Source organism: Triticum aestivum, chromosome 2A, assembly GCF_018294505.1.
Source record: "Triticum aestivum cultivar Chinese Spring chromosome 2A, IWGSC CS RefSeq v2.1, whole genome shotgun sequence".
NCBI classification, from domain to species: domain Eukaryota; kingdom Viridiplantae; phylum Streptophyta; class Magnoliopsida; order Poales; family Poaceae; genus Triticum; species Triticum aestivum.
The window spans coordinates 206,868,253-206,892,128 of record NC_057797.1 but is presented as its reverse complement, the minus strand read 5'-3'; positions in this window follow the sequence as shown (position 1 = coordinate 206,892,128).

Below are 23,876 nucleotides of genomic sequence, written 5' to 3'. Positions count from 1 at the left end.
TAGTCATCTAGAAGAAGGCCGGTAATGACGGAGCCGAAAGACGAGGCAGCGGGCCGGCAATATGCAACGAAGGCGTCGATGCCATCGTACTCTGACTTGACGGCCCGCCACCCACCCTCTTTGTCTTCCCCGTCCCTCCAACCACGAGGAGTTCAAGGAGCTGGTGATGCAGATGATGGTGCTGCCGGCGTCGCCCAGGAACGGTGTGTCCGACGCCTAGTCGGACCCTTCATCCTCCCGCCCGTTACTCTCGTTGTCGCTGACGATGTCCTCCTCATCGTTGTTGCCCGAGGAGGAGCTTTCGTCATCGGTTGAGCTCTCTGCACTGCACCCTAGCCTGTGTCCCGAGTGCCCGAAGACCTTGACGGAGAGCAGGTCGCTCTCCGCTAGCTTGAAGTAGAGGACGTGCACATCCATCAAGAAATGGGCACATGCGAAGGTTTTCCAGCCCCGATGAAGGAGCATCACATGAGGGGCGTGGAACCTTGTGTTCACCCACATGTCGCCATGGCAACACCCCTCCATGTGGAGCCTTAACCTTGGTCGCTGGTCGATCTCCAGCACCCTCGCAAACGCCTCGGGAAGGCGAAGGCGGCAGCGCGACGGCTCACACAACTGTAGGACAAACTCCAGCGCTGTGTCCCCGACATGGCCGCTCGACGAAGCAGGAGGAGACGGTGGAGGAGATGGTGACGGAGATGGTGACGACGCGGGTGTCCCCCTTCCACGCCCACCTCTGCCTCAACCGCCTCGCCGACCACGACACCGGCCGGCACCTCTGCCTCGAGCATGGCCTTGACCCTGGGTGTCCGGCTCTTCCTTGATCGCCGCAGCTCTCCGGCGGGAGGAAGACCTGGTCGCCTCTGTAGGAGAATGGCCGCGACCACGCCCTCTCGCCATGGCGGTGGATGGAGAATGGAGACGAAGGGGAGACGCAAGGAGATGCTCCTCCTCCTCCTCTTGAGTCCCTTTTTTATAGTTGAGCGGGGATGGCTAAAAGACTGGCTCTACGCCTCTGAAGAGCTCGTTCTGGTCTGGCTCATTAAGTTGGCAACAAGCAAGGCCATCGACCGCCCTCCCCGCCCAATCAAAGGCGCGTAAAAATTGGCCACCGCGTGCCATCGCATATCTCGTGCGTCTGTCACCTACCCCACGGCGTGCATGCGGCGTACGTGGCGCAAGGGGAAGGCGTAGTGGGAAACGTGGAACGACGGATCCAAGGCAGAGAGAATAAATGAGCAGCGGCCCTGCAGTTTTAAAAGGGACACGCAAGCCGACTCTTTACTATTCATCACGGGATGACGCGAGCATGCTACGATCATTCCACGCACGACCCCCATGTCACGCATCCCACGCGGGTCGTGGGGAAGTGCAATTGGCGAGGGAGTTACTACGGTAAAACCCCGCCGCCCGCGCGCTCGCGCACCTTTATGGGCCAGGCCCAATAACGCTTCGCGCTTATATGTGAACCAGGCTCGGGGGCTCCTGTCGGTGTACAAAAGTAGGGGTCCTTTTTGTACCCCTTTACTTGTGCTCAGGCAGACGCGGCCACACGCCTGCGGTCGCGCTTGGTGGGACAAAAGACAAAGGGCCTGCGAGGCCTAGATAGGAACCAAGAAACAAGACAACAGCAAGGCCCCTTGCTGAGGATGCCCACAAGGCCCCGGCAAGGTGCCTTCCAAAGATACCCACGAGGCCCCGGGAAGACTCTTGCTGAGGGCGCCCACTAGTCCCCGGCAAGACCCTTGCCAGGAAGATCAGCAAGACCGCGGCAAGGCCTTGCCGCCCCATCACCGCCCCAGCTCAGCGGCCGACCCACCAACTAAGCAGGTACCCACGTGGAAGTACGTGGCTCCTAAGACAACTAGTCAAGCACCTACGTGGTGGCATGCAGATCTTTGTGAAGACCCAGCCACCACGCCAGCTTAGCAGCCTACCAGCCTACATGGCGCAGCATGCCTCGTTGGCCTGGATGCGTGTCGGAGCAAGGCAAAGCAGCGACCGACGGGACAGGCTTCGTTGTCGTCCCCGATAAAGCAAGAGGACACCTAAGTAGCGTGTTTAATGCGTTTTGTCCCATGATGTCAGGCGATAAACCCGACTGTTGTACAAACTTTCCACCGCCTTGTGTGCCACTGTGGCAGCCCCTTTGACTATAAAAGGAGGCCTGCAGCATATTGTGAGGGGATTCAAACTTTTTGGACCCTGCACGCTTTATAGCTAGTCCAAGAACATCAGATAAATACAAACCAGCAAGAGTAGGGTATTACGCATCACTTGCGTCCTAAACCTGGATAAACTCCCCCGCGTTGATCTTCTAAACCCACTCTTTCCACAGCCCCGCGCCCGCCAACCGAAGAAGGGATTCCCTGTGATCCCATAGGTGTCGTTCTCACTGAAAAATATGGTACTAACTATTATACCTTGCCTTTTTTATTCCTTTGCCCCATTTCCAATATAGAGAAGATATTTATGCACATCCTTGTTTTCAGGCCTTTCCAAAGCAGTTCACTGATGATTGCCTCTCAAACCACCTCTATGGTCAGGAGGCGAGGAAGGTTTTCATAAAACACCCATGGTTCAATATTGATGTGTTCCTGAAGAGGACGAAGGATGGACGGTCAATCATCCGCTGGCACTAGCCTAAAGTTGCAAAGACCTTCAACATGAATGAAGGCTCAATATTCGCCTTCCGCTTCAGCAGTTTTCCAGATGAGATGCATCTATCTATATACCGTCTATGATGCTAATTTCAAAAGGTTCTACATGTTGCATGTGAAACTTGGTGTTGGTGAAGTTGTGTAATGGGGTAGCTAAGTGTTGAAGCTATATCATGTTGTACTCCGATGTATTTCAATTATGAAATTTTGCTTCCTTAATATGGAAATGAAATATATTATGTGCTTAATATGAATGTCAATTAGATTAATAAATGGATTATTAATAATAGGTAAATTAGCCTGCTAATGGTGAATTAGCCTGTTAATTGGGTTTTGCTATTGCGAACGGTTATTGAAAAAATACTGTGGGCAATGACCTCAGGCAACGCACACAGTTTCTAGGAATAAACCGTGTTGGATCAGTGAACAATCACACACGACTTTCTCTTGAAAATTGTTTGTGTTAGGCCACCTTGTGCAAACGTTTACCACGTAAAAACTATGTGTGATGGAAAACCTTTGCCACACAGTTTCTTCTACGGACCATGTGTGATACATTCAATAACGCGAACGATTTAACGGGAAAAATTGCGTGTGATGTACCTATGAATGGAAACATTTTCCTTGGAGTGACTGTGTGGGATGTACATACGAACGGAAACGTTTAGCAGGGACTAACTGTGTGGGATGTACTTGTCGGTGTTCTAGGAACGGGGGTCCCCAAACTTGCCTGCCTATAGCCCACGGCGTGGCTCCGCGAGTGGGCCCGTACGGCCCATCTTCACCAGCAAGGACTCAAGACCCCCGCGAGGGGCCAAGCCTCACGATGCGGATGACACAAGGCCTCCTCAGGAGCAGCCTCACCAGGCTGGCTCGCGAGGGGCGGAGAGACCAAGGCTAGGGAAACCTCGCGAGGTTCTAGTGACGTGAGCCATGACGACCAAGGCCAGATGGGCGCAAGGCGGGCGCCAGTGCGCATAGTGTCCTTGTTTCCTCTTTGGTGCTAAGGAAGCAGGCGCAGGCATGGAGTACCGAGGCATCAAGCAAAGGTTTCCATATCGGTGCAACGAGACCAAGACCAGCAGGACGGCAAGACGGAGGTCACCATGGAGCCCAAGACGGCATCACCACTAGAGCCTTTGGCAGGCGAAGACCACTTTTGTCAGGATAAGCTGTACTAGATGTCCCCTTTCGAATTGGCCGTTGTTGGCTCCCTTCCCGCTCAATATTTGGGAGAGAGGACCAGGGCCTCTACAAATAGGCAGCCACCACCATAGCTAGGAAAAGATGGATAGAAAGAGGAGGATCGATCGGTATGATCAAGAGAGACCAGAGCAACCACAAGTTCACCGAGCACAAGAACACCTCGTCTTAGGAGGCTGTTCTTCCCCTTGTACTGTTCATCATCAGCCCAAGAGGCAATCCACCACCACACACTAGAGTAGGATATTACACCACAATGGTGGCCCGAACCAGTATAAATCTTGTGTCCTTTGTGTTATGAGTTCATCGAGTTAGCCTGTAAGATCTTAGCAAAGCTAGGACGTGGATCGGCAGGGGGAGATCTTCGCGCACACCCTAGTGTTTGACATTTGGCGCGCCAGGTAGGGGTGCGCCGGGGTTTTTCTTCCATCGATTCGTGCTCCACCATCTTCGCGCCCATTCTCCATGGCTGGTGCCGCCCCGCCGGCTGGATCTACGGGTGCCCATAGTGGCGCTCAGGGGCTCCGAGCCCTTGCTCCCGCCCTGCGGCAGGTGAAGTGGCCACCCAAGTTCAAGCAGGAGATGTCGCCGCGCTACGACGGTGCGGTGGACCCATCGGCTTTCCTACTGGCGTATGAGGAAGCCGTCCTTAAGGCCGGGGGAAACGACAAGGTCATGGCCAACTGGCTTCCCATGGCCCTCACTGGCGCACCGTGCGACTTGCTGTTCAACCTCCCCGGATCCACGGTGGCGTCCTGGTAGGAGTTGCGTGGCCTCTTCGTTGCATGCTACGGGGCGCCGGCGCACCATGCGGTCACGGCCCTCCTCGGCGCCTCGCAAGCACCACCCTTAGGTCGTCACGTCAAGCCATTCTTTTGCCAGATCGGCGGCGCTTCCAAGAGCCCGGGGGCTCCGCCGGGCTAGGCCGCGCTCGGGTGCGCTCCCAATGCTTTGCATGCCCACCATCTGCCACGTGTCCATCACCAAGACACTCGTCGACGGCGGCGCCGGCCTCAACATGCTCTTCGTTGAGGCCTTCAGCCTTCTTCACGTACCGCTCAAGCGGCTCCGCCCTAGCGAGCCTTTCTCAGGGGTTGGCAGAGGCTCCGCCCGCTCCCTGGGGAAGATCCGCCTCCCCGTGACCTTCGGCACGTGTGACAAGTACCGCATCGAGCTCATCGACTTCGACATCGCCCACATCAGCCTCTCGTACAACGCCATCCTCGGGTACCCGGCTCTGGCCCAGTTCATGGCAGCAACCCATCCAGCTTACAACCTCATGAAGATGCCGGGGAGCGTGGGTGTCCTCACCATCAAGGGGGGCGCCAAGTAAGCCTTGATGATGCTCAAGCTCGCCCTTAAGACCGCGCAGCAGCGCAGCCCTCTGACTCGGATACCTCCAAGGCCAAGGGAGCCGCACCAACCAAGAAGAAGCAGTTTTTCACTCAGGACAAGGCAGAAACCAAGCGGGTACCAGTCGAGGAGGACGGGTCCTCAGGGGCAACCTTTACCATAGGCGCCAACCTCGAGCCTGGTTAGGAGGAGGCATTGGTGAAGTTCTTGCGTGCAAACAAGGAAGTGTTCGCTTGGGAGCCCGATCAGCTGGTGGGGGTCCAAAGAGAGGTGGTAGAACACCACCTCAAGGTGTGCCCCAACGTACGCCCCGTGAAGCAGAAGGCAAGGCGACAGTCCATGGAGAAGCAAGCTTTCATCATCCAAGAAACCCGCAAGCTAGAGGCTGCAGGTGTCATTCGCGAGGTTCGGTACCCCGAGTGGCTGGCAAACCCCGTCGTCGTCCCCAAGAAAGGTGGGAAGGAGCGGATGTGCATCGACTTCACCAACCTCAACAAGGCCTACCCCCAAGATCCGTTCCCGCTTCCACGCATCGACCAGATCGTCGACTCCATTGCCGAGTGCGACTTGATGTGCTTCCTGGATGCGTTCTCAAGATATCACCAGATCAAGATGGCGGTAGAAGATGGCCTTCCTATCCCCGTGTGGGGTATACTGCTACACTTGCATGCCTTTCAAACTATGCAACGCAGGCACAACCTTCCAGCGGCTCATGCACATCGCCTTGTGTCGGCAGCTCGGGAGGAACGCTGAAGCCTACATCGACGACATCATGGTGAAGCCTCGGGAGGCGAGGACCTTGATCCAAGACCTGGAGGAGACCTTTGAAAGCCTCCGCCAGGTGGACTTGCGTCTCAACCCGGAGAAGTGCGTGTTTAGTGTCCCTTTCGGCAAGCTGCTGGGCTTCCTTGTGTCCCACAGGGGGATCAAGGCCAACCCAGAGATGGTCAAGGTCGTTGAAGACATGAGTCCACCGCAAACCCTCAAGGAAATGCAGAAGCTTGCTGGATGGGTGACCACTTGGGACGCTTTATTTCCAAGTTGGGAGAGCATGCCCTACCCTTCTTCAAGCTGATGAAGAAGAAGGGCCCGTTCGAGTGGACCCCGGAGGCCGACCGAGCATTTCAAGACCTCAAGAGATACCTGACTAGCCCCCCAGTGATGGTGGCGCCACGACCTCTCGAGCCCCTAGTACTCTATCTTTCCGCCACACCCTACTCCGCCAGCGCGGCTCTAGTGGCGGTTCGGCAAGCGATCAAGCGTCGGGGGCTCCACCACCTCAGGAGGCACCCCAAATTCCGGAAGACGCAAGCCTCATCAGCACGCCAACCCTCGTCGAGCACCCGGTATACTTTGTCAGCACTGTGCTATGGGACGCAAGAGCACAGTACCCCATGCCTCAGAAGCTCCTGCTCGCACTACTAGTGGCCTCACGAAAGCTGCGGCACTACTTTCAAGGCCACCCCATCAAATTCGTCTCGGCCTACCCACTAGAGAGGGTGCTTAGGAGCCCCAACTCTGCTGGAAGGGTCGCTGAGTGGAACATCGAGTTGCAAGCATTCCAGTTGGAGTTCAACACTACCAGGGTCATCAAGGGAGCCGCACTCGCTGACTTCGTGGTAGAATGGGCAGATGCCCCGGCGCTTGAAGTAGGCGAAGATCGGTCCCTCTCACCAAGAAGTGAGGCGCCTGACGGCTGGGTCATGTATTTTGATGGTGCCTTCGCACACCAGGGCGTGGGGCCTGGAGCGGTGCTCATCTCACCCACTCAGGACAAGCTCTACTATGCCGTGCAGCTCTGCTTCCAGCAGGGTGAGAAGGTCTCCAACAACATTGCAGAATACGAAGGCCTCATAGCCGGCCTAAAGGCTGCAGCGGCACTAGTGGTAAAGCGTCTCACCGTCAGGGCGACTCGCAGCTCATCGTCAACTTCTCCAACAAGGAATACGAGCCAAGGGACGAACACATGGAGGCATACCTTGTAGAAGTATGCAAGATGGAGAAACAGTTCCTGGGCCTGGAGTTGCAGCACGTGCCCCAGGGAACCAACAAGGAAGCCGATGACATCGCTAGAAGGGAATCCAAGCGACAGCCCCAAGAGCCTGGCGTCTTCAAGGAGCGGCTCTTCAAGCCATCAGCAATGCCACCGCTTTCAAGAACAGCTCAGCCTCGGGAGGAACTCCCGCAGCCGCCTACCACAGGAGCCCCAGCCTGTGGCCCAACCTCGGGAGCGCGCCTACTCTTAGCGTTCGAGCCCCAGGAGGGATGCTGGACTAAGGAACTCAAGGAATACCTAGTGCAAGGGATGTTGCCAGAGAAGGAGGAGGATGCGGAGCGTGTGGCCCAGCAGGCCACGGCATACTGCATCCGGGACAGTGAGTTATACAGGAAGCGGCCAAATGACGTTTCACTGCGTTGTATCTCCAGGGAACAGGGGAAGGAGCTGATAGCCGACATACACGGCGGGGACTGTGGGCACCATTCGTCGTCACGAACCCTCGTCGGCAAGGCATTCCGCATCGGATTCTACTGGCCTACGGTGCTCAATGACGCAGCTGAGCTGGTGAAGTCCTGCGCGGCCTGCCAATTCCACTCCAAGCAGATCCATCAGCCAGCTCAGGGCCTCCAGACCATTCCACTCTCGTGGACGTTCGCAGTGTGGGGGCTAGATATCCTGGACCCGTTCCCTCGGGCACCTGGGGGCTATCAATACCTCTACGTCGCCATCGACAAGTTCACTAAGTGGGCGTAGGTTGAAGCCGTCCGCACCATCCTGGCCGGCTCTATGGTCAAGTTCGTCAAGGGCCTCGTAAGCCATTTTGGGGTCCCCAGCTGCATCATCACCGATAATGGCTCGTAGTTCACTAGTAATCTCTTCAAGTCGTATAGTGCTAACCTTGGAACGCAGATCTGCTATGCTTCGGTAGCGCACCCCAGGAGCAATGGCCAGGCCGAACGTGCCATTGCGGAGGTCCTGAGAGGCCTCAAGACCAGGACCTTCAAGAAGAAGATCGAGGCCTGCGGCAGGGGCTGGCACGATGAGCTCCAGTCCATGCTATGGTCCATCCGCACCACCGGAAGCCGACAAACGAGACCTCGTTCTTCCTCGTCTATGAAGCAGAAGCGGTCCTCCCTCACGAGGTCAGACATCGCTCCGCACGGGTCCTGACGTTTGATGAAATGTAGTAGGACGCCAGGCGGGGGATGGACCTCGTGCGAGGGGAGGAACGTCGCCGCGAAGCTGCACTACGGGGAGCAAGATACCAGCAGGCGCTGCGGCGGTACCACTGCTGCAGCGTCCGCTCCAGGACGCTCGAGGTGGGTGACCTCGTCCTGAGGCGGGTCCTCTCCAGGGAAGGGCTGCATAAGCTCTCACCTATGTGGGAGGGCCCGTTCAAGGCCGTCGATGTCTCCAGGCCTGGCACCGTGCGCCTGGAGACGCAGGACGGGGTACCCATCCAGAACGCCTGGAACATTCAGCACCTCCAGAAGTTCTACCCCTGAAGAAAGGCCCAGCGCCTGTGAAGAAGGCCCGATGCCTGTGAAGAAAGGCCCAGTGCCTGTGAAGAAAGGCCCAGCGCCTGTGAAGAAAGGCCCAGCGTGTGTGAAGAAGGCCCAGCGTCTATGAAGATCGTTGCCCGTTACACTCTCACGTAATAACGAGTGGGGTTGTACACGCCCCAGAGTCTCAGGAGTGCCGCCCTTGGGCCTCGGGGGCTCCCTCCCACGTCTTAGTGGCAGCACTTAGCTCTGCGCTGGTGAGAAGACGTCGAATACTAAACTAGGTGTCGGACGCGGCATTTCATTTCCTTTTCGAAGTTGGCTCACCCCTCTTTAATTCAAATTTACTTTCTGTTGTCTCTTGCTGGTTTCGCCCTTTCGCTTTCTACCTCTGTTTCTACCTTTGTTTCTTTGGTCGGCCTGTACTCTCTCGCGCGTTCCTCGCGAGGGGGCTGAAGAGGTACCTTCGTGAGCTCCCTTCTTCTGTTTTTTGCGAGGTACCCTTGTTCGAGCCCACAAGCTGGCGTACCTCTCTCTCTCAATTTGTGCCCCTCGGGTACCACGATACGAAGCGCTGGGTCAAAGCCAGCAGCGCCTGTGACCAAGCCTCGGGAGAACGATAAACCTCTTGACGATTTTTTTGTAGTTCCTAAGCATCTATCAGATCAAGGAGGCCTCGACAGGCACCAGGAAGCAAGAAAGCGCCTCGTGAGAGGAGGCTACTCTAAGCAAGTCAAGCTAAGTTATCCCTACATAAAATGACGATGTCGCGACACAGCATAGGAGCAACAAACATAGCATAATGATTGAGATGATAGTTCGATACACGCCCCTCCGGGGCCCATTCTGGTTTCTTTTTGATGCAGGAAGGAAAGGAAGAACAAAATAAAAGTGACGTCTGCCCCTACAGTGGTCCATGGGGGCAGGCTCCTGGCACTGCCCTGAGCTCAGCCGGACCCCTCCTCGCGCTTCACGGAGGCGCGGCGGCGAGACGACCCATTGCCGCCTTCAAAGCGGGCGCGACAGCGTGGCGGCTGGTCGTAACTGCCACTGCTGAAGCTGGAGCTGTCGCTGGAGGAAGAACTGCCATAGCTAGACGAGACGTGGTCGGCCCCAAGGGCAGGTTCGCCCTCTTCCTCATCACGATCATCGCCAAGGCCGAGCACCTCCTCGTCGTCGTTGACCTCGGGGCAGCACCCGGCGCGGTGACCATCTTCCCCAAACACCCTCACGTAGAGGATCGCGTCACGGTCATACCTGAAATGGAGGGTGCACCGCCTGCGCTGGCCACGCGCGGGGGCAAACGTCTGCCAGCCACGGGCCAGGGTTGTGTTGCCCGCAACGGAGACCTTGACCGCGACCCAGGAAGCCCTACTACAGCAGCCGTCCGCCTGCAGCCAGAGCCCGCTTGGACCAGAGGCTGGCAGTTCGTCGGCGAAGAAATGCGGGAGCTGAAGCCAGTTGCCGGCCGGGTTCTCCGACCAGATGACGAACTCCGGCAGCACCTCCGCCGAGTGGAAGCGCGGCCGAGGAGGCCACGCGACCGTGAAATGTCTCCCTTCATCGACAGGACCGCCGCGACCGGAGCGGCCCCTGCCACGTGAAGCGGCACCGCCACGGCTACGCCGGGCCGTGGCGGGGGTCGCGGTGTGCTTGCGGGGACGGCCGCGTCCACGCTTGGGAGCTGGAGGGCCGGGCCCCTCATGAGGGGCCTTCCCTTTCTCCGCGGCAGAGAACCTCTTCGACGACGCCATTGGTGTTGCGACTGGCGATGGAGCAAAGAGCAAGAAGCAAGCGGAATGGGAAGAGATGGGCGACGGGGGCACTGCCCCCTCCCCATTTATAGCAGAAGAAGGCCAACCAGCGCCCCCCATGATCTCAGGTAATGATGGTTTTTTCCTGCATGCAGCAGAGACTCGTCAAATCGGACAGTTGCCGAGGTGACGTGGGGAAGCAGAGACGCCCACGTCCAATCAACCGCCATGCGTTGACCAAGGGCGCAGGCTATTGGGGCCCGCGGCGCTCCACACTGGCCCCTTTGGCTCCGCCTTGAAGCCAAGCCCGAGCGCGCCTTGGGCCCGGGGGCTACTGTCGGCGTTCTGGGAACGGGGGTCCCCAAACTTGCCTGCCTGTGGGCCACGGCGTGTCTCCGCGAGCAGGCCCGTATGGCCCATCTTCACCAACAAGGACTCAAGACCCTTGCAAGAGGCCAAGCCTCACGAGGCGGACGGCACAAGACCTCCTCAGGAGCGGCCTCACCAGGCTAGCTTGCGAGGGGCGGAGAGATCAAGGCCAGGCAAACCTCGCGAGGTTCTAGTGACGTGAGCCATGATGACCAAGGCCAGACGGGCGCCAGGCGGGCGCCAGCGCGCATAGTGTCCTTGTTTCCTCTTTGGTGCTAAGGAAGCAGGCGCAGGCGCGGAGTACCGAGGCGTCAAGCAAAGGTTTCCATATCGGTGCAACGAGACCAAGACCAGCAGGACGTCAAGACGGAGGTCACCGTGGAGCCCAAGACGGCGTCACCACTAGAGCCTTTGGCAGGCGAAGACCACTTTTGTCAGGATAAGTTATACTAGTTGTCCCCTTTTGAATTGGTCGTTGTTGGCTCCCTTCCCGCTCAATATTTGGGGAGAGGACCAGGGCCTCTACAAATAGGACTAGCCACCACCATAGCTAGGAAAAAACAAACAGATAGAAAGAGGAGGATCGATCGGTAGGATCAAGAGAGACCAGAGCAACCACAAGTTCACCGAGCACAAGAACACCTCGCCTCAGGAGGCTATTCTTCCCCTTGTACTGATCATCCTCAGCTCAAGAGGCAATCCACCACCACACACTGGTGTAGGGTATTACACCACAACGGTGGCCCGAACTAGTATAAATCTTGTGTCCTTTGTGTTATGAGTTCGTCGAGTTAGCCCGTAAGATCTTAGCAAAGCTAGGACGTGGATTGGTAGGGGGAGATCTTCGCGCGCACCCTAGTGTTTGAACCTTGAGGGTTTTGCCGGGACCCGTTATCCGATAGTACTTGCGACCGGAAACAATTTCGCCTGTATAATTGTATTTTTTAGCTCTATTGTACGTATTTCCATATTTGAGCGCTCACCGATCGCACACGACCTCATTTTGCGAGCGTGTGTGCCAGGAGGGCATATCCCCGATGGTTTCTGGGTCGTGTGGGAAGGACCCCCTATCGCCCACACTCACTAGGCGACGGTTCCAAATACCATCGCGAAAAGGGGTTAATAACCGTTTGTATATCACCGACGCATACCAGTGCATGCGAGTAATTCCCTTAGTTCTCAGGGACATGGATGAACCCAGTGTGTGATAGGTCGATTGACATTAGGATTTCACATCCTCTTTGGGTAATAATCTTCTTGACGTTGGTTGAAGTCGACCATCCAATGTATGCAAATTTTGGACGGAAGGTTATCACTGTTGGCGAACCGTGTGCTTGGTGAGGTGGGTGAGTGACAGACCCCATTTACATTCGTTGCGGATCGTTGCAATAGGGTGTAAAACAAAGACCACCTTGGATACATTCACGGGGACATATTTTCCCTTAATTATCGTTTATTAACCGGAGTGGGGAACAATGGTGGCGGCGTATGTGAACCGGCTCTACCCACAAAGAGAAACATGTAAAGTGGCTTAAGAATCCGAAGCAGCATTGTGTTTAGGCACCGCTATAGATGTACACTAGTGGGGATTCCGGACTCCCTGTGAACACTTTAATCCATGTGTCTCAAGTCCCTTAGTTACTAGTCTAGTTGCTTGCTTTTATTTATCTACCTTTGCACTTTCAACATTATCTTTCCATCACGTTACTATCGCTCTAGAGAACTAAGAATTCACAGGCACTCTATTCACACCATTAAATTGACAAAAAGATTGATTCATGTGCTCCCTATGGGATCGATACTCTTACTTCGAAAAAGCTACAACTAAACTATGTGCACTTGCAAGACATCAGGTTTCCATCGCATGCCTGATATAAAATTGGTGCTCGGGTGGAAGTTATATGTGGTTCCTTGACCAGATCTAACGTCGTGGGAGAGGGAAAACGGAGTTTGAGCCATTGAGCTCGATGTCTCGGCACGGCGTTGGAGCTTTAATCTTCTCCGATGATTTAGTCAAGCTAAAGTAAGAGAGAGTTCGGGCACAGGACCTGTGTCGGTGCTGATCTGATTGTTGGTTGGTGATGCCATCGAGCCGCTTCGACTAGGAAGAGGCAACTGTATGGGTAACCAGTGCCGAAGTCGATTCTAGCATATCTCGAGTAGGGAGTCCTGAGTTAGTAGCCTTCTCACGATGGTAACAGGGACACATGATTTTACCCAGGTTCATGCTCTCTCTAGGCGATAACACCCTACAACATGCTTTCATTGTATTGATGAATAGGTACAGAGTACAAGTTGATCTACCATGAGACATGTATGAATGAGTTGGCCTCACGGTCAACACCCCTCGGCTTATATAGACACTAGGGGTACCTAGGGTTATACATAGGTCGGTTACATCGAACGAGAACATGTCGATGCATTCATGCCTTAGAGTATGCGCCAAGTCTTCTGAAGATTTCATCTTGGTTCCACCTAGCCTTGACAAATATGGCCCACTGGTTGGTTATTTTGGGGGTCCTCGTCCCGGTCCACGTCCTCTAAGATCTGACGTAGTTAGCACCCGCTTATCTAGGACACCATCAGCAGGAGACCCAAAGCTGCCCAATGATGGGTGGGCAAGATGTGACGGGCGGTCCACCTGTCATGGACCGTCCAGCCGGGTCGCCTGGCGCGAGCTGTATGGGCAGATCAAACGGCTCGTATCGGCCCCGAGAGGCTCCCGTGGCACGCCAACGACCAACGGACGCTCAGGAGTCGTACTTCGCCTGCGGAGAGCCTAGGAGGCGGGTACTCCACCATTCTTTATAGGAGCAATTTGAGTATGGGTAAGGAAAGAAAAGAAAAGTTTTGATTTAGGTTAGATTTTGATAACATTTTTTGAACACAGTACAAATGCAAGCACTCATACATACGCGCATACACTCACCCCTATGAACGTAAACACACACAGACCCTACCCTTATGAGCACCTTGGAGAGACTGATCCGGCATATCATCTTGAGATTTATGAAGTCACCATAGGCACCTCGTCGTCGACGGGAACGTCTCTTCCCACTGAAAGCGCATCACCAGAAATCCTGAAATAAATTCAGGAATCATGCGAGCATCAGGACTGCAACCCTGGTGGGCTGGGAATACCACTGTCCCTATAACCATACAACCATAGGTTGGTTCGTAGATGTTGATATGATTTAATTTCCTTGTAGATGAGTAGGGGAATACAAGGAAAGTTTGATTTGGTTGAGATTTTGGTAAGATTTGATTTGATTGGATTGACTTAATGCATGAGATGATTTTGGAAAAGTACCAATTTGGTTTACATTATTCCAGGATACTCTACTTTACATCGTCTTTTTTGCATGGTATAATTTTAGATTAAAATTAGGCAGGAAACTAAAGGAGGAGGTGGCGTGGGGAGAAAAAAACAAAGAAGGGTGGTCATAGAAACTACCAACTCATCAGGTTTCAAACCCAGGCGGGCAAGGAATAGACATGCACTGCTAGTCAATAGAGAGATTTTAAGTAGGAGAGAACAAAATAGATATGTCATCTTAATAGTATAGATTTCTCTACAATTGCTCAGAATGTGAAACGACAATCAATCCCGTAATCAATTATGATTTATACCATTAATTGCATGGACCATATATACATTAATGCATACCATTAATTGCATTATGACCATATATATAATGCATACCATTAATTGCTTGGACCATATATACATTTCCCGTGCTATAAGCTTGCAAACATCGACGGGTAAGCAAAGAAAAATATCTGCAAAGATTTCCATATTACTTAGAAAATTGTGATGAAGAACATGAAGCAAACCCAGATACTTGTGTTGCTTTTGCTAGTGCTTGGGTGCCTTACTGCATATGCAAATTGTAAGTGGTAATTTATAAGACAAACTTGTCATTTCGTATGTCGCACTTGATTGTGCTTGCAAAATACAACTTTATCTTGTGATTCTTAATGGAAAGGACATGCAACACTCTTTCATGTTTTTGAAAAAAATGGTTTATTTCGTGATTGATTGTTTGGCAGCTCTCTTGCGAATAGACAAAAAAGGCGAGATCCCGTGGTACGGTATTATTCAACACCATCATTGATTCTTGTGCTGAAAAAACAAAGTTTTTTTCTTGATTCATAGGCCAAGCCATGGACGAGGTGGTGGATGATGAAAAGATCATTGTGCCCCCCTGTAGATTCTGCTTAAAGGACAAAGAATTAATACCACGTAACCCACTCCCCTGGTGTTGTGTCCTTGAAGGTGGTCTTTGCTATAAAACTAAGGTTGAATGCCAGATAAACTGTGGATGCTAGATTGGGCTGCTGAATGGACAAGAAATAAGTTTTGTCAAAACAGAGGCAAAAGTTTTGCTTTATCTCATTAATAAAAAGAGGGAGGTTAAGATAGTTGTTAGTGAGGTTCATTACACCTAAATAAATGAAAAGAAAATCTACACTCGTGGCATGAGTGAACTCAAGTTCTTCGCCCTGGCGGTGATCCAATCCTTGGTCTCATTCTTGTTGTTTGCAATGATTATGGGCAACATGGTACACATTCCACAACTACTAGAAAACCAACATTCGAGCATCTCCACTTGGTCCCGTATTTGTAAAATAATTGTGGTGTAGGGGAAGTTGGATCAGAAAAATCTCTCTAACAATTTTCATAACCGCTCAAAATATTTACGGGATCCCAAATAATCTTCAAAACTTCCCTTACATCTATGGGAAGATGGCCCTTCCTATAAATGTGGCATGTTAGTGTGCCACCACCAAAGTCTGCAGTGTTGCTGATGCCACCAACCATCGCAGTTGCGTCGCCTACCCACCTCCTTTCTTTGTCCACCCCCGCTATCACGCCACAACCATAAAGAATTTCTAGGGGAAGTTTTATGAGAACTGAGAAAAGAACTCACCTGGGAACTTCCTCTGAAATATATGGGAACCCTATAAAACTACTTTTTATTATGTGTTTTTCATGAACGGTTGGAGATGCTCTTAGCAGCGGCCATAACATGTCTCGTATGCCCTCTTCGCAGCATCTTGGCCTCACCCCGAGTGTGAACCAAGGCGAGCACGTGCCGCACAGCGATGTTGATCTCCAGCACATTAACCCAAGATTTGATGGTGTTCCAAATTCCGATAGAGAACCTACACTTAAACAACATATGGGCCACCGACTCAGGATCCCTCTTGCAAATCTAACATAAACTGCAGTTGGGCCACCCTCTTCTTACCAAAAGGTCATCTACCTAGACTATATTTTCAAGGATGAGACAAGGGAAAACTTTGCACTCAGGGAGGTGCCCAGTACCCCCAAACCACCCACACCATGATGATCACAACCATCTAGTGGAACTTGACCTTTTAGGCAGATGCGGCAACATATTGGTTGCTAGTAGTCAACTTCCAAACAATATCATTGGGAATATCATCGCGGACCTACCTTGTTACAAACTTTCTCAAAGGGAACAAAATTGTAGAATTAATGTTGTTGACTCAAAGCCCACGAGCCAAGTCGGTCTTCCTTAGCCAAGAAAGGTCTTGCCAAGCACCCCACACGAAGAGGCTCCTGCCTATGGAGATATCAACGATCAAGCATGCAATATCATTTGTCTTAGCCCTAAGAAGCCACAAAGAGTGCAATAATTTGGTGGTCCGACTATCTCCCACCGTGATGGTAAATGTGGAGTAGAAGAGGTCCATGTCCACCTTGCTGCATGTTTTCCCCAATCTAGCCCTGTCTCGAATAGGCTCCTGAAGGAAATATGCCCTAGAGGCAAAATAAAGTTGTTATTTATATTTCCTTATATCATTATAAATGTTTATTATTCATGCTAGAATTGTATTAACCGGAAACTTAGTACATGTGTGAATACACAGACAAAACAGAGTGTCCCTAGTATGCCTCTACTTGACTAGCTCGTTAATCAAAGATGGTTATGTTTCCTGACCATAGACATGTATTGCCATTTGATGAACAGGATCACATCATTAGGAGAATGATGCGATCGACAAGACCCATCCATTAGCTTAGCATTATGATCGTTTAGTTTTATCGCTATTGCTTTCTTCATGACTTATACATGTTCCTCTGACTATGAAATTATGCAACTCCCGAATACCGGAGGAACACCTTGTGTGCTATCAGACATCACAACATAACTGGGTGATTATAAAGATGCTCTATATGTGTCTCCGATGGTGTTTGTTGAGTTGGCATAGATCGAGATTAGGATTTGTCACTCCGATTTTCGGAGAGGTATCTCTGGGCCCTCTCGGTAATGCACATCAATATAAGCCTTGCAAGCAATGTGACTAATGAGTTAGCTGTGGGATGATGCATTACGGAACGTGTAAAGAGACTTGCCGGTGACGAGTCTGAACTAGGTATGATGATATCGATGATCGAATCTAGGGCAAGTAACATACCGATGACAAAGGGAACAACGTATGTTGTTATGCGGTTTGACCGATAAAGATCTTTCTAGAATATGTAGGAGCCAATATGAGCATCTAGGCTCCGCAATTGGTTATTGATCAGAGATGTGTCTCGGTCATGTCTACATAGTTCTCGAACCCGTAGGGTCTGCACACTTAACGTTTGATGACAATTTGTATTATGAGTTATGTGATTTGATGAACCGAAGTTTCTTCAGAGTCCCGGATGAGATCACGGACATAACGAGGAGTCTCGAAATGGTCGAGACGTAAAGATTGATATATTGGAAGGTTATGTTTGCACACCGGAATGGTTTCGAAAAGGTTCGGACATTTTCGGGAGTACCGGGGGTTACCGGACCCCCCCCCCTTTGGGGAGTTAATGGCCTTCATGGGCCCTAATGGAGAGAGGAGGCGGCCGCTAGGTGGAGGCGTGCGCCCCCAAGCCCAAACCGAATTGTACTAAGGTTGGGGGCGGTCCCTATCGGATTTCGGGTTCCGGCAAAACCCTTGAGGTTCGAACACTAGGGTGCGCACAAATATCTCTCCCCCTCTCTAGCTCGCACTCTGTATGATCTCGCACCCAAAGAATGAGAGACCCAAGATTTATACTGGTTCGGCCCACCATTGTGGTGTAATACCCTACTCTAGTGTGGTGCGGTGGACTGCCTCTTGGGCTGAGGATGAGCAATTACAAGGGAAGAACAGCCTCCTGAGGAGAGGTGTTCTTGTGCTTGGTCAACTTGTGCGGTTCGGGATGATCCGGGTCAAATCAGATCAGGCCTCTATGGTGGTGGCTAATCCTATATATATAGGGGCCAGGGTCCTCTTCCCAAATATCAGGCAGGAAGGGATCCCACAACAGCCAATTTGATGGGGGACAACTAGTACAAGCTATCCTTAAAAAAGTAGTCTTCGCCTGCCAAAGGCTCTGGTGGTGATGCCGTCTTGGGCTCCACGGTGACCTCCTTCCTGCTGTCCTGCGGGTCTTGGTCTTGTTGCACCGATATGGAAACCTTTGCCTGCGTCACGCAAACCTCGCGAGGTGTCCCTTGCCTTGATCTCACCGCCCCTCACGAGCCAGCCTGGTGAGGCCACCCCTGAGGAGGTCTTATGTCGTCCACCCCGCGAGGCTTGGCCCCTCGCGAGGGTCTTGAGTGTTTGCTGGTGAAGATGGGTCGTACAGGGCCGCTGGTGGAGGCACGCTGCGGGCCACGAGCAGGCAAGTCTGGGGACCCCCGTTCCCAGAACGCCGACAGTAGCCCCCAGGCCCAAGGCGCGCTCGGGCTTGGCTTCGAGGCGAAGCCAAAAGGGCAAGCGTGGAGCGCCGCGGGCCCCAACGGCCTGCGGCCACGGTTGGCGCGTGGCGATTGATTGGACATGGGCGTCTCCGCTTCCCCACGCTGCCTTGGTAACTGCCCATCTGACAAAAAGGCCGGTGCGGGCAACGCTTGCCTTCATTGCTTTCCTTCGTCTTGCTCCAGATCCCCTCTCTCACTCCTTTCTTCCGAAATCTCCAGATCTGCTTCAATCCCCCTCGAGCTTCCGCCCAATGGTGCCCCGGAAGCCCAAGGCCGTTCCGCTGCCTGCCTAGTACGAGCTGGCCCTGGATGCTCCCAACGTCTCGGAGAAGAACCTCGCTGCCATGCGCCTGCTGGCGGCGGGGGAAAACAATGATAAGGGGAAGACCGAGCTCCGGGCTGGCTCTGCCGTGCCGGAGGCTTCGAAGAGCTCCTTCTACCCCTTCTTCATGAGTAGCGTCGTCGCTCGCCTGGTTCCCCCTTCTCCGACTTATTCTATGTGGTCCTCCAACATTATGGGTTGCAGGCTCTCCATCTCCACCCCAACTCCGTTCTCCTCTTGTCGATCTTTGCCTTTTACTGTGATGCGTATGTCGGGGTGATGCCGTAAGTGGCACTGTTGCGCCATTTCTTCTTCCTCCGAATCAACGACGGCCATACCTCGGGGTGTGCCAACTTCGTCGCAGCCGGCAAGGCCAACGTGATCTCGAAGGCTAGCAAGAAGGCCGATGACTTCAGGAGCAAGTGGGTCACAATGGACGCTAAGTGCATGCACCCACGGCTGAAGCTGCCAACGGAGATGCCCCAATCTGACGAGGGGTGGTCACGTGCGAAGCTTGCTGACGACCGGGCGAAGGTGGTGTTGGAGAAGATGACCGCCGACCTGAGGCCGGGCAAGACAAAGGCGGCGAAGCTGACGGGGGCCATGCTCCTGAGAGAGTTCTTGACGCTGCAGGTGGCTCCTATCCAGGTGCGCTCATGCCCCTTGTGGACGCTCGGGGACGGAGAGGACAAGCTCTGCCTGAGTCCCGAGGCTTTGTCTGAAGAGCAGCTGGTCGTGGCTCTCCGCCTCTTGGTCGGGGATGAACAAGAGTATCCACTGAGTGCCCATGCTCCCTTGTTCCTTCGGAAGGATAGGGCGCTGGTCGTGGTTGCCATGCCCACCTTTGTCGGGTGCGGCCTGGTGCCGCCGGCGCCCTCTGAAGTCCCGGTGGCGACGGCGACGGTGGACGTGTCTTCTGGCGATTCCCGCAGGGATGGGGAAGAGTAGGAGGACGAGGAGCGCGACTTGGTGGCGACCCCCGAGGGGATGGGGGAGCCCTCCCCCTTACGCAAGGCCATCATCCTCCGCACCCTACGTGATGACGATGATGATGTCGGTGTCATCCCGGAGAGAGAGGAGCCGCCCGTAGTTTCGACGAAGGGCAGGTCGGCGCTGCTCTCCCGGGACGACGCTCCTGCCTCGCTGCCGCCTGGAGCTGCTTCCGGTCCATCTGCTGCCCCTGCTTCTGCTCCTAGAGCCCGCGCGCCCGCGCCTCGGGCTGCTAAGCTCTCCGGCTTCAAGCTTACGAAGCAGAGGTATTATGCCGCGGTGGACCGGTAAGTGTTCTCGTCCGGCCTTGTTCTTGCTTCTGCTGCTCGTCCTTAACACGTCTTCGTTGTGCAACCAGGCCGACGCCCGTGGTGAAGAGGAGAAGGGAGGACGAGGTGGTACTGCTCGAGCCCAGATCGCCTCCTACGGCCGCACCCCTCTCCATGGGTAAGGGCTGCGACGGCGCTCGTGCTTCTCCAGCCCGATCATCCTCGCGAGGCTGGGTGGAGCATCCTCGGGAGGAGTCAGCCCCCGTGGCCCCGCTGGCTTCGGAGGTGCCAGTGTCCGGTTCGGGCGCTGGGGTCCCCGAGGCTCGGGAGCCTCTGGCCTCCCAGGCCATGGTGACGATGACGCCTCCTCCTCCTGCCGCATTGTTGTCTCCGGGCTCTTCCACCTCTCCTGATGTCCTGGAGCAGGCTCTTTCTCCGATGGACCTGCTGCGAGAAGATCTTCAAGGCACCGACCGTCGCCTGGTGGCTGGGCGCCTGGAGCTGGTCTCTGGCTGGCTGCACTCTGATGCGTCCGTCCGGACGACGCTGAGCCAAGCTGCTGCCGACTCCGAGAAGGACAGGGAGGCCGTCGCTCAAGCCGTGGCCACCCACGAGGCAGCGCTGAAGGGTGTCGGGGCCGCCCAGGACCGCTGCCGGTCGCTGGAGGCCGAGCTGGAGACCATGCGGAGGGAGCGCGCGAAAGAAGCCCGAGGCCGCAAGGCGAAGGAGAAGAAGATGAAGGCCCGAGAGGACTCCGTCAAGGATCGCGACGCCGAACTAGAGCAGTTGGCGAAGGCGCAGGCCATTGAGCACAGCCGGCTGGAGGAGTTGGAGCAGAAGCAGAAGGCGGAGAAGGTCGAGCTTGATGCCAAGGCAAAGGTCTTGGCTGAGGACTGCACGGCCTTCAAGCGCCTTTAGGAGAGGGCTCGGACGGTGCTGCAGTAGCTCTACGAGAAGGGCTTGGAGGATCTACTGGCCGCCGATGACGAGGGCCCCAACCAGCTGCTTCCTTACTGGTGGGCGCACTGGAGGACGTTGTGAGTGGAATCGTCCCCATGGAGTAGGAAGAAGCCCGCGTTCTTTCCTCAGCCGTGCTGACACGCGTCTTCAGCCACCTCCATCTTCGCAATCTTGTCGCCCGTCTTGACGAGCTGCTGGAGCCTGTGAAAGACGAGCATCTATGCAGGGTCAGGTCGAGGCCCTGCTAAAGAGGTCAGGTCGAGGCCCTGCTAAAGAGGTTCCGCGCCCCCGACCTGTGGTGCTACCGATCCTGCAGCTCCGGCTGGTGGTGCAGGTGAAGGCGACGCCGCTGGATAAGAAGCATCCCTTGCGGGCGTCGGCGGTGTCCAAGGATGACGGGGCAACCTGCTAGCGGCTCCTTTCCTATTTTAGTTTCTGCAATATGCACCATGCCTCGTGAAGGCATTAAACTCGCGTTTGATTTTAGGGGAACAACATGTCTTGTAATATTTGCTTTGAAATTTTGTGATTTCCTTTCCATTTGCTTTACATTCTATGTCGGCAGGGCCCGACCCCGCGCATACCTCAGCCGCCGTTGGGCTGTCCGGATCACCAGGACGGACCAAGGAGTAAGGGGCTACGTGATCGGTTAGGCTCCTGAGTCGTGATGCTCAGGAGTCCCCCTTGATGCTCAAATAGCCTATAGAAAGGAGATCTAGAAGTAGGCCTAGTGTTCTACGTCGGCAGGGCCCGACCCTGCGCATACCTCAGCCGCCATTGGGCCGTCTAGATCACCAGGACAAACCAAGGAGTGAGGGGCTACGTGGTTAGTTATGCTCCTGAGTCGCGATGCTCAGGAGTCCCCCTTGACGTTCAAACGACCTTCATACCTTGGCTCTGCTGGGGAGGACGCGCGACGACTAGGTTTGAGGGACCTGGCAGTGTGGCGTACGCTTGGGCGTGACCCGAGCGCAGTCCCCGTGCCTAGCCCCCTCGCGTGACTCTCCTGAGGGGAGGTGTTGCGATGGGGCCAGACACCGAGCTCAGAGGCTCCCTGAGGTTGATACGGTCGTGAGGTCACCCTTAGTTGTTTATCACCAGCGTGGAGCATAGCGCTTCCGCACTTGCACGGGCATAGCCGCTCCTTGGAAGTGTTGTCTGCCAGCACGGAGCATGGTGCTTCCACTGGCACGTGGGAGGGGACTCCCTACTGCAGAGAGCCCCCGGGGCGTGTACAGCCCAGCCCTGACACATGGCTTGCACGGCATGGCTAGACGAGGTGTGTCTGGGCACTCGTGAGCCGGCGCGGGACTCACGAGGCCCTACCTCAAGGCGGGTTGCGCCTGGTCTTGGTTTTTGATGGTTGTGGCGTTCCTATGAGATGGTTAGACAACCTGCACCGAATGAATTTCCTGAGGTTATCGCACGAGAAGGCCAAGCACCAACGACCCCGGGAGGTGACGTGAACGGGGCCGGCCCGCCAGACAGAGCTCAGCCGTTGGATTTATCGACGCTGCAAGGACGGGCCCGAGCACCGACGCCGTGCCTAGCCTTCTTATGTGAAGGATCCTGAAGAAAGACGATCAGCGCACGGCTCCCATGGTGGGTGACAATCAAGCAGGTGATAACCATAGATTATGCATGAGAAGCAAACTGGTGTAGGTAAATGCGAGAACGATACATGCCACTAGGGCGGACCCGAGCGGCCTGGGGATGATGCAGCCCGAGAGGCGCCCCCAGCAAGGTGAACTAAAGATGCAAGCGAATACATGCCACAGGGACTGACCCACGCGGCCTGGAATGATGAAGCCCAGGGGGCGCTCCCAGCTAAATGAACTTGGAAAAATATCACCTGGTTTGGTTGTCGAAGGAGTGTTGGGGTAGCTGAAGATGTGCGCTGAAGAAGTTGCTTCTCACGAGCCGTCGAAGCCCTGAGGCTCTAGAGGCTCTGGTGGCTCAGGTGGCCTCTTGAGGACCATCTCCATCTCCGCCAGGACTGCATGGTGCCTGGACTCCTAACCTACCAGGATGCTCCGTAGGTTGCGCTGGAAGTGGGCAACCATGCTAGGCAGGCCGAATGGCATGCGAACGTAGCTGTGAGGCGGACCCTCACACCAGCCAACACGCGAAGGCCAGAAGCGCTCCTGAGATGCGGCCCCGTTGAGCCCTGGGATGTCAATGTAGACACGCAGCTCACCACCCTCACCTGGGTGGGGAGCAGCGCCAGGTGGGCGGCGGTCGCCGCGTATTGCTCTTGCTTCCTGAAGCTCCTGAGTGGCCTTGGTGATGAATTCATGAGAGCTGGGCGCTCCTTGCCCGGTGTCCTCCTGAGGGAGATGTGCCACGAAGCACGCCTCCACGTGGTGCCCTAGCGCCTCCTTATGACGTTGGTCAGGTCAGAGGCCCTCTAGAAGAGAGCCCCCGAGCCCTACCCGAGGAGGGCGCCGGGTGCGCCTCCCTATGCGAGGGAGGTAAGCACCCCAGGCGCATGCACAGATCCTGAGGTGGCGCCACTGGAGGTGCTGCTCCCTTGAGGTCCAGTGCGGAGTAGCTGCTTCTTCTTGGGGTTGGCCTCAGGAGGGTACTGCGCACCCGCGCTATCAAGGTCTTCGATTGATGCAGCTTGGAAGGCGCGCTCGAGGGAGCACACCGCGTCTCTTTATTCGCAGGGGACTGTGATGATTCCGCCGCTTCCTGGCATCTTGAGGACGTTCTAGTCATGGTGGGTGACTGCCATG